The sequence below is a fragment of the Saccopteryx bilineata genome, chromosome 5, assembly GCF_036850765.1.
Source record: "Saccopteryx bilineata isolate mSacBil1 chromosome 5, mSacBil1_pri_phased_curated, whole genome shotgun sequence".
Classification (NCBI taxonomy): domain Eukaryota; kingdom Metazoa; phylum Chordata; class Mammalia; order Chiroptera; family Emballonuridae; genus Saccopteryx; species Saccopteryx bilineata.
In genome coordinates this window covers 214,634,305-214,643,009 of record NC_089494.1, presented here as the reverse complement: position 1 = coordinate 214,643,009, position 8,705 = coordinate 214,634,305, and the positions used below count along the sequence as shown (strand labels likewise).

General features: G+C 36.6%; 1 long non-coding RNA gene across 1 annotated transcript; it reads left to right on the top strand.

Moving 5' to 3' along the window:
- The first annotated feature begins 5,405 nt into the window (after positions 1-5,405).
- LOC136338611 (uncharacterized) lies at positions 5,406-8,416 on the top strand. Its single transcript, XR_010731984.1, has 2 exons — positions 5,406-7,684; positions 8,024-8,416. It is a non-coding gene; the product is annotated as an uncharacterized lncRNA (long non-coding RNA).
- Positions 8,417-8,705: the final 289 nt, after the last annotated feature.

Genomic DNA, 8,705 nt, shown 5'->3' with positions numbered 1-8,705 from the left:
ACATTGAAATAATTGATTTGGTCAAGAGTTGAAACTATATATATAAAACACAGAAATATAGATAACAGGACAGCAAATCCTAGAGGGAAGGGTGGAGGGGGTCAAGGGAAAGGGGTAAAGAGGGTATAAAAAAAGATACAAGGGTGGGGGTTGAGGAAGTTATATTCAGTGAGACACTTGAATTCATGTAAACAAAATAAATTAAAATTAATAAAAAATTTTAGAAAATCAACAAATAAAATTTAAAAATAAAGAAAATTGTGTTATTAAGTAAATATGAATTAAGTTTTTGGGTAACACAAAATATTTACAAAACAAAAACTCAGGAATTTAGATATTTTGGCTACCAATAGTTAGATTCTTGGCACCATCTTTTTTATTTTTAATCATTCACTCACTCCAGTCACGTATTTAGGCCTGGTGTGCGGGGAACCTGGGTTCGATTCTCGGCCAGGGCACATAGGAGAAGCGCCCATTTGCTTCTCCACCCCCACCCCCTCCTTCCTCTCTGTCTCTTTCTTCCCCTCCTGCAGCCAAGGCTCCATTGGAGCAAAGATGGCCCGGGCGCTGGGGATGGCTCCTTGGCCTCTGCCTCAGGCGCTAGAGTGGCTCTGGACGCGACAGAGGGGCCCCCCGAGGGGCAGAGCATCGCCCCTGGTGGGCAGAGCGTCGCCCCTGGTGGGCGTGCTGGGTGGATCCCAGTCGGGCGCATGCGGGAGTCTGTCTGACTGTCTCTCCCCGTTTCCAGCTTCAGAAAATATATATATATATATTTGTCATGTGCTTCCAGAGGCTACACATTGTTCCTAGCAGTGGAAATACAACAATGGATAGAATTAAGTTCCTGCCTTCTTGGAGCTTACACTCTAATGGGAAATAACCATCACTCGAGAAAACAATATAGATATATAGATATAGATAGATATAGATATAGATATAGATATAGATATAGATATAGATATAGATATAGATATAGATATAGATGTAGATAGATATATTATTTAATATGAGATATTTATACATGTTATAAAGAAAATAATGCAGAGTACTTGGGTTGAAAATGGTGTGTATGGAATGGGGGTGGGGGAATAGCTATCTTTAGATTGGTCTGGAAAGACCTGTCTGAAGGAAGCTTTAGAACAGAGACTTGTATGATAACTTGAATTGACATGATATTTCTCTATATTCAAAACTCCAAATTGCTTTTAAGATAAAATGCAAACTTCTTCAAGTGATATCCAAAGCTCTTTAGAATACTATCTCTTTTTATCTATATTGTTCCATAGTAGTTTGGTGTAACAGAAAGGCATGATCTCTATTCCAATATCAGGTCCACTAGTAACTAGCTGTTTGATATATGTCTCTATGAGCCTCAGCTTCCTCCTAGGTAAAAATAAAGTCTAATGAACCTGACTGGTTTTGGTGCAGTGAATAGAGTACCAACCTGGGATGTTGAGCTCCCAGGTTCAAAACCCTGAGGTCACCAGCTTGAGCATGGGCTCATCCAGCTTGAGCACAGGCTCACCAGCTTAAGCACAGGGTTGCCAGCTTAATCATGGGATCAAGCAGAAGGTCACTGGCTTGAGCAAGAGATCAATGGCTCAGCATGAATCCCCCAACCTATCTAGGAACATATGAGAAGCAATCAATGAACAACTAAAGTGACGCAACTACAAGTTGATGCTTCTCATGTCTCTCTCTTACTGTTTCTCTCTCTCTCTAAAAGAAAAAAATAAAGAAATATCTAATGAGATCATACCTGTAAGGTTGTTGCATCAGTTGAGACCATACATACCAAGTTTATTATCTTAACGATGACTTTGCCTAAAAATTGACTTTACTTGAGCCATTTCTTACAGTTCCATTTCTTGAAAGAAAATGCTCTTCTGCCTCTTTTTATACTTGCTGTTCAGTACTCTCAGGATTTCCATTTCTACCCACTCTGTGTTTACTCATGCTTCATGATCCAACTAATTGCCACTTCCTTCAGGTAACCTTCCATGTAAAGCATTATCCAATTTGTTCTCTTTTTTTCTGGCCTTTAAGTATTGTCATCAGTACTCGTTTTGGATTTAATCGTCTGCTATGTTATATTGATTCCTATTTAAATTTGTTCTCTGGATAGTCCTATCAGCCCAATTAAAGTATAAGTTGTCTGAACTTGAAGATATGAATTGTATCTTATATTTTTGTTTTTTATAATGACCACCAGAGTACTTAGTATCCAGCAGATGCTAAGTATATAAATTATATGTTTGAAATAGATGACTAACATCCAAAATATATGTAGACCTTCTAAAAGTTAATAGAACATTTTAATAACTCTATATTAAGGATAGACAAGATTTTGCAGTATTCACAGACTACAGACATACAATTAATATACAAAATAAAATTAGTATCAGCCATTAAGAATTATATAAATATATATTGAACAATAATAAAACATTAAAATTTAAAATACTATTTTAATATTTGGTAAGCATGTGGAGAAATGGGCTCATATGTTGATGGTAGGAGTTAGAATTGAGGTAACAACTTTAGAGGGCAATTCGGCAGCATCTATTTAATTTTAAAACAAATACCTCATAATGATTCAGTTTCACTTGTGAGTATCTACCTAGATATCTATTCTGGCACATGTATTCAAGTAAGAATACATGAGGATATTTAATACAAAGTTTGAAAAAGCAAAACAAAATAAATACAAATTATTAGTTGGTAGGGGAATTTTTAAATAAACTATGGTGTATCAATATTATGAAATATTATTGAAATTTAAAAAAATGAGATTATAGTAAATATGGTGGGTTTACTTACTCATCCTTCATTCTATATTCCTTTTCTATGCTGCAGAGATTGCAAAATTAAAAATGACATCTCCCAGACTCGTTTGCAGCTAGGATTCTGGTTGCAAATTAGATTCTGCTAGCTAGATGCACTCATATTAAACTTGGAAGGAAAAAGCAAGTCAGAGGCCTTCTAAAGCAAAAATGAGGCTTTTGGATTTATGCTAGAAAAGGTCGTCTATATGATGTTTCTTGGAGCAATAGTCCACTGTCCATTGTCTAGTTTCCTGGGGGCCAAGGAGCAATTTTCAAGTAAACAGAGACCAGAACAAATAGCAAAGAGGCTATAATGGTAATCTTATTGGTGCTGGTAGCTTTCTGATCCCTGGATTTTAGGTATTTAATTCCATTATGCCAGTTGAAGTCTCTTCCCCTGGGTATCAGCTCTTCAGTGTTCTGTGGATCATCTTTGAGGCTTAACTTAGAGCAGGGGTCCCCAAACTTTTTACACAGGGGGCCAGTTCACTGTCCCTCAGACCGTTGGAGGGCCGGACTATAAAAAAACTATGACCAAATCCCTATGCACACTGCACATATCTTATTTTAAAGTAAAAAAACAAAATGGGAATACAATATTGAAAATAAAGAACAAGTAAATTTAAATCAACAAAATGACCAGTATTTCAATGGGAACTATGCTCCTCTCACTGACCACCAATGAAAGAAGTGCCTCTTCTGGAAGTGCAGCGGGGGCTGGATAAATGGCCTCAGGGGGCTGCATGCAGCCCGCGGGGGCCGTAGTTTGGGGACCCCTGACTTAGAGCATACACTTCCAGTCCTTCCAACAATTTTTTAAGTACCTAACTTCCTATTTCAAATTCCTTTCTTTTTAATATTCCTTTTCTCCTCTAAATCCTGACTGATATGTTGTTGATCTATATAGAAAGACTTCAAAAACAAAAACAAAAAAACTGAGAAAAAACATAGGATACAGAAAAGTTATTCAATATATCATTAATACTTAAAAGAAATAGTAAATAATACTCCATACATTTAATGGGTGTTAATAGATATACTTAAATTCATGTATTTATCAATGAAAAGATAAGTAAACATAAAAAATATGAAAAATTTTACAAAACAATGTTTATCCTTGAGGGGAAGAAAAGAGACCAAAATTGAAAGTGATGATTAAAAATATCTTTAGCTTGATCTATAATGAGTTTATTATTTTTTACACAAGGATAATGTATTAATACATCAATTACATAATTTTAAAAATTCAGACATACTTATAAAATATAACTTTGTCTTTGATAAGGTTTGAGTAAAAATAAGTTGGAATTGACAATAAAATACAGTTTCTCCAGGAGTAAGGACAAAATTAATATTGATTAAAAATAAATTATATTTTTGGTCCATTTATATGATTTTCCAGGGTGAGATGATAGCTTGCTACAATAACCATAATACCTATAATAAAATAATGGATAAAGTCTCACAAAGGTATAAGCTAACTTTTAAAAGACAGATGAACTTATCAGAAAAAAATAGTCATTGAAGGGCATTCTAGACAAGGAGTACATGATTTGGCAAGACCAAATATAGCATTCAGAAATCTCAATAGTGTGATTGGATTGCAAGTTAAATGCAAGGGCATGATGAGAAATTAAAGAGAGACATATGGAGCAGCCAGATTTTGATATTACATTTTAGTTTTAGTCAGTTGAACACATGATAACCTCCTTTGAAGTAGCCACAGCTCTAGGAAAACATAGATGAAAAAGAACCCTTGATAAGCTCAGTGTCTAGTTAGATATTCAGATGCATAAACAGATAATTTTTACATCTTGCAGGAATTGCAATAGCAGGTGTATACCCAAGGCACCAGCAAGTAGTAACAAAGAAATTGGTTTTATTCTCAAAAGGTGTTGAGACCAGGAGTGTAATAGGATTTGAAGCAAAAGACAGAGGTGATCCTTGACTAATAATCCCTGATTACTACAACTTCAACTCTGCTCTGATAATGGCTTAAATTAATTCCTCTAACACTTTATCTTTCATCAAATGACTAGGAAGAAAATGTGGAGACAATCTCTCATTACTCTAGCTAGTGATTTTTATATTGTTGATTTTTTTTTGGTAAATAAGACAAACCTGAATTAAAAACCATTAATATAGGTTTATAAAGCCAGAGATAGTTATTTAATATAATTCTTATAGAATGTACTCATATTTAGTAAAAACAAAGTTTTGTTTGACTCAACCATGAGCGTCAATGATGACAAATTTTATTTTTGTTTATTTATTTATTTTTGTAAGAGACAGTTTATTTAGAAAGTCACAGAGGTAGAATTGGGCCCTAGAAGAAATGGGCTCAGGAAACCAGTTACAGAAGCAAAAGAAGGGCCCTAGGAACTCTGACGCATTTTAAATGAAAATAATTTAATTTTAAGAAACAACAAAAGAAATCATGATATAATTATTTTATTTTCAGAATTAAGCATAATAGAGAACACAACATATTAAGATAACATAGAATTGTTCTTTCTGGAATCTTTTAAATAACCACTGAAAACTGCAAATCGGAAATATCCTTAACACATCATGGCTACATGTTTCAAAAATAGCTACTTCTGAAACTTCTGCTTGTATTGAAATTATAAAAAATGAAAACCAGTAACAAATCTTTTTGACGTCAGTCACTGGCAGACAGTAGTTGAGTCGTTTAACAAAAATATCTGGCCTAATAAGCAAAAAGCTAATTTGTAATGTCATAAAATAAAGAACGGTGCTTCAGTACATTATTTGGTGAAGATTTCTTTTAAAAGCATAAATGAGGAATACTTATATTCAGTGGTGTGCTGGTAAGTATTTAACAACCTGGTCCCAGGACTAGGGGATAGGAGGTAATTGTAGCACTGCCCGATTTCCACTACAATCAATTTCAAGCTACCCACATGATATTGTTAAGAATGGATTTGGGAAGACATGAGCAATAGCATTCTATTTTATTTATCTTTACTATACAGATACAATAGCTGTAAATAACCTCAAGACCATAAATACTAATTATATGTAGTAAATAATTAGAATATGATGAGTTTGGAGTATTTAGTATCCTTAATTCTCAACTACGGTGTGTTTCACAACTGGTTAACACAATCCCTGAAGTTTTAATATTTAGCTTGTACAATGGTACAAGTCAGCTTCAGCGCACCACTGCTGCATTTTTAAATATTAAAACTGAAGATATTTCACAAGTCTGGATATTTGAAAAAACTGTAAGATTTCATAGGGAATAATTACATAAAACTTTTATTTGAAAGCAAAGAATACAATACACCAAGAGAGTACAGACAAGCATTGTGAGACCAAAACATATACAGGTGCAAGTTCCCCACTGTCCTTATTCAGATACGTGCACATTTTGTTTCCAGACTGAACCACTAAAATCTATTAACTCCAAAAGAGCTCTATGCAGAAGTTTCCAACAGAATCTTGATCAGTAAACAAACTGGCCCAAGAATCGCCATGAAAGTTTCAGAATTTAAACTTCACAAAAATCCTAATGGCCTCATCTAGGCCAAGAGTCAAAGCCAAGAATCCAGAAATTTCCAGAGATAAGGATAAAGCTTTCCCAGTCCAGTTGTTATTCCTACACAAATTCTAATAATGAAAATAAGAAAAAATAGTATTTCAAATAATGATACCCAATGACTTCAGGACTAATATTTTACGTTGTGAAAGACTGAGGAAAGATGAAAAATTCTGTTTTATTATACTCGTGTAAATTGAATTCAGGAAGAAATTTTAGCTCTATGCAACTGGAGGTCCAAGGAGAAGTCAAGAGCCAGAGATAAAGCATTTGGGAATTGTCAGAAAATAGATGGAACTGAAAGTATTAGACTGGATCAGATCATAGGGTAAGTGTAAGTAGAGAAGGAGAGAGATCTGAAGACTGAGCCCCGGGGCACTCCAACATTGACAGTTTGGAAGGATGTAGAGCAGTGGTCCCCAACCTTTTTGGGGCCACGGACCAGTTTAATGTCAGAAAATATTTTCATGGACCGGCCTTTAGGGTGGGATGGATAAATGTATCACTTGACCAAGACAAGCATCAAGAGTGAGTCTTAGACAGATGTAACAGAGGGAATCTGGTCATTTTTTAAAAATAAAACATCACTCAGACTTAAATATAAATAAAATGGAAATAATGTAAGTTATTTATTCTTTCTCTGCGGACTGGTACAAAATTGCCCACGGGCCCTGGACGGTTGGCTCAGCGGTAGAGCGTCGGCCTAGCGTGCGGAGGACCCGGGTTCGATTCCCGGCCAGGGCACACAGGAGAAGTGCCCATTTGCTTCTCCACCCCTCCGCCGCGCTTTCCCTCTCTGTCTCTCTCTTCCCCTCCCGCAGCCAAGGCTCCACTGGAGCAAAGATGGCCCGGGCGCTGGGGATGGCTCTGTGGCCTCTGCCTCAGGCGCTAGAGTGGCTCTGGTCGCAACATGGCGACGCCCAGGATGGGCAGAGCATCGCCCCCTGGTGGGCAGAGCATCGACCCTGGTGGGCGTGCCGGGTGGATCCCGGTCGGGCGCATGTGGGAGTCTGTCTGACTGTCTCTCTCTGTTTCCAGCTTCAGAAAATGAAAAAAAAAAAAAAGTAATTGAACTACAAAATTGCCCACGGACCGGTAGCGATCCGCGGCCCCAGGGGTTGGGGACCACTGATGTAGAGGATCTCCAAAAAAGATTGAGCAGGAACAGCTGATGACAGCAAAATTGTTTCTGCCCACACATTCACCTCATTTGTTTCTATCTTGAGGATGTTATACTTGTTCCCTTTGGATTTCTCTTCTCTCAGATGTTTTGTATGTTTGCCTCTTCATCATTTAGGTCAGGGGTCCCCAAACTACGGCCCGTGGGCCGCATGCGGCCCCCTGAGGCCATTTATCCGGCCCCCGCCGCACTTCTGGAAGGGGCACCTCTTTCATTGGTGGTCAGTGAGAGGAGCATAGTTCCCATTGAAATACTGGTCAGTTTGTTGATTTAAATTTACTTGTTCTTTATTTTAAATATTGTATTTATTTCAGTTTTGTCTTTTTACTTTAAAATAAGATATGTGCAGTGTGCATAGGGATTTGTTCATAGTTTTTTTTATAGTCCGGCCCTCCAACGGTCTGAGGCACAGTGAACTGGCCCCCTGTGAAAAAAGTTTGGGGACCCCTGATTTAGGTCCAGCTCAAATGCTCTTCTCCGAGAAGTAATTCAGACTGCCCAGTCTCAAGTTCTCTTCATCTGCCCCATTATTTTCTGTCACATTACTTTTTATTTCCTTCATAACATTTATCATAATACAAAATGACCTCATTTATGTTTACTATCTTTATCCACTAAATGCAGCATCCTTGAAAGATACTGTGTCTGTATTTGACAGTTACTGGAACACACTAGGTGTTCAATAAATATGTGTGCCCTGCCTGAGAAGGGAGTCCAGAGAAAAAAATGCTATCTTGTCACACCTGGTTGTGAATAGGCTTGACATTATTATGTATGTCATTTGGGTCATACCTTGTCATTAAAATGTAATATTACAAACAATTGAAGGAAGAAGCAATTGTACTTTATTTTAGCTACTTTAAAATTGTGGGGCTACTTTTTATCTATTAGGAAATTATTCCCAAAGATTAGAGCTACAAACTTGGCTCCACACAGTGTCCTGCCCTTGGGAACCTCATTATTTTGCTGTAAGTGAAGGCAAACAAATTACAGAAGAAGGACATGAAGAAAATGTTATGTAAACATTTGCAACTTAAAAATAATTTTAAAATCCATGAATAATTTTGGATCTAAACTCTATGAGGGTAAATTCATGTGAGGGTTGCAACTTATCAGAGAAGCTGAAGATTGATTTTCA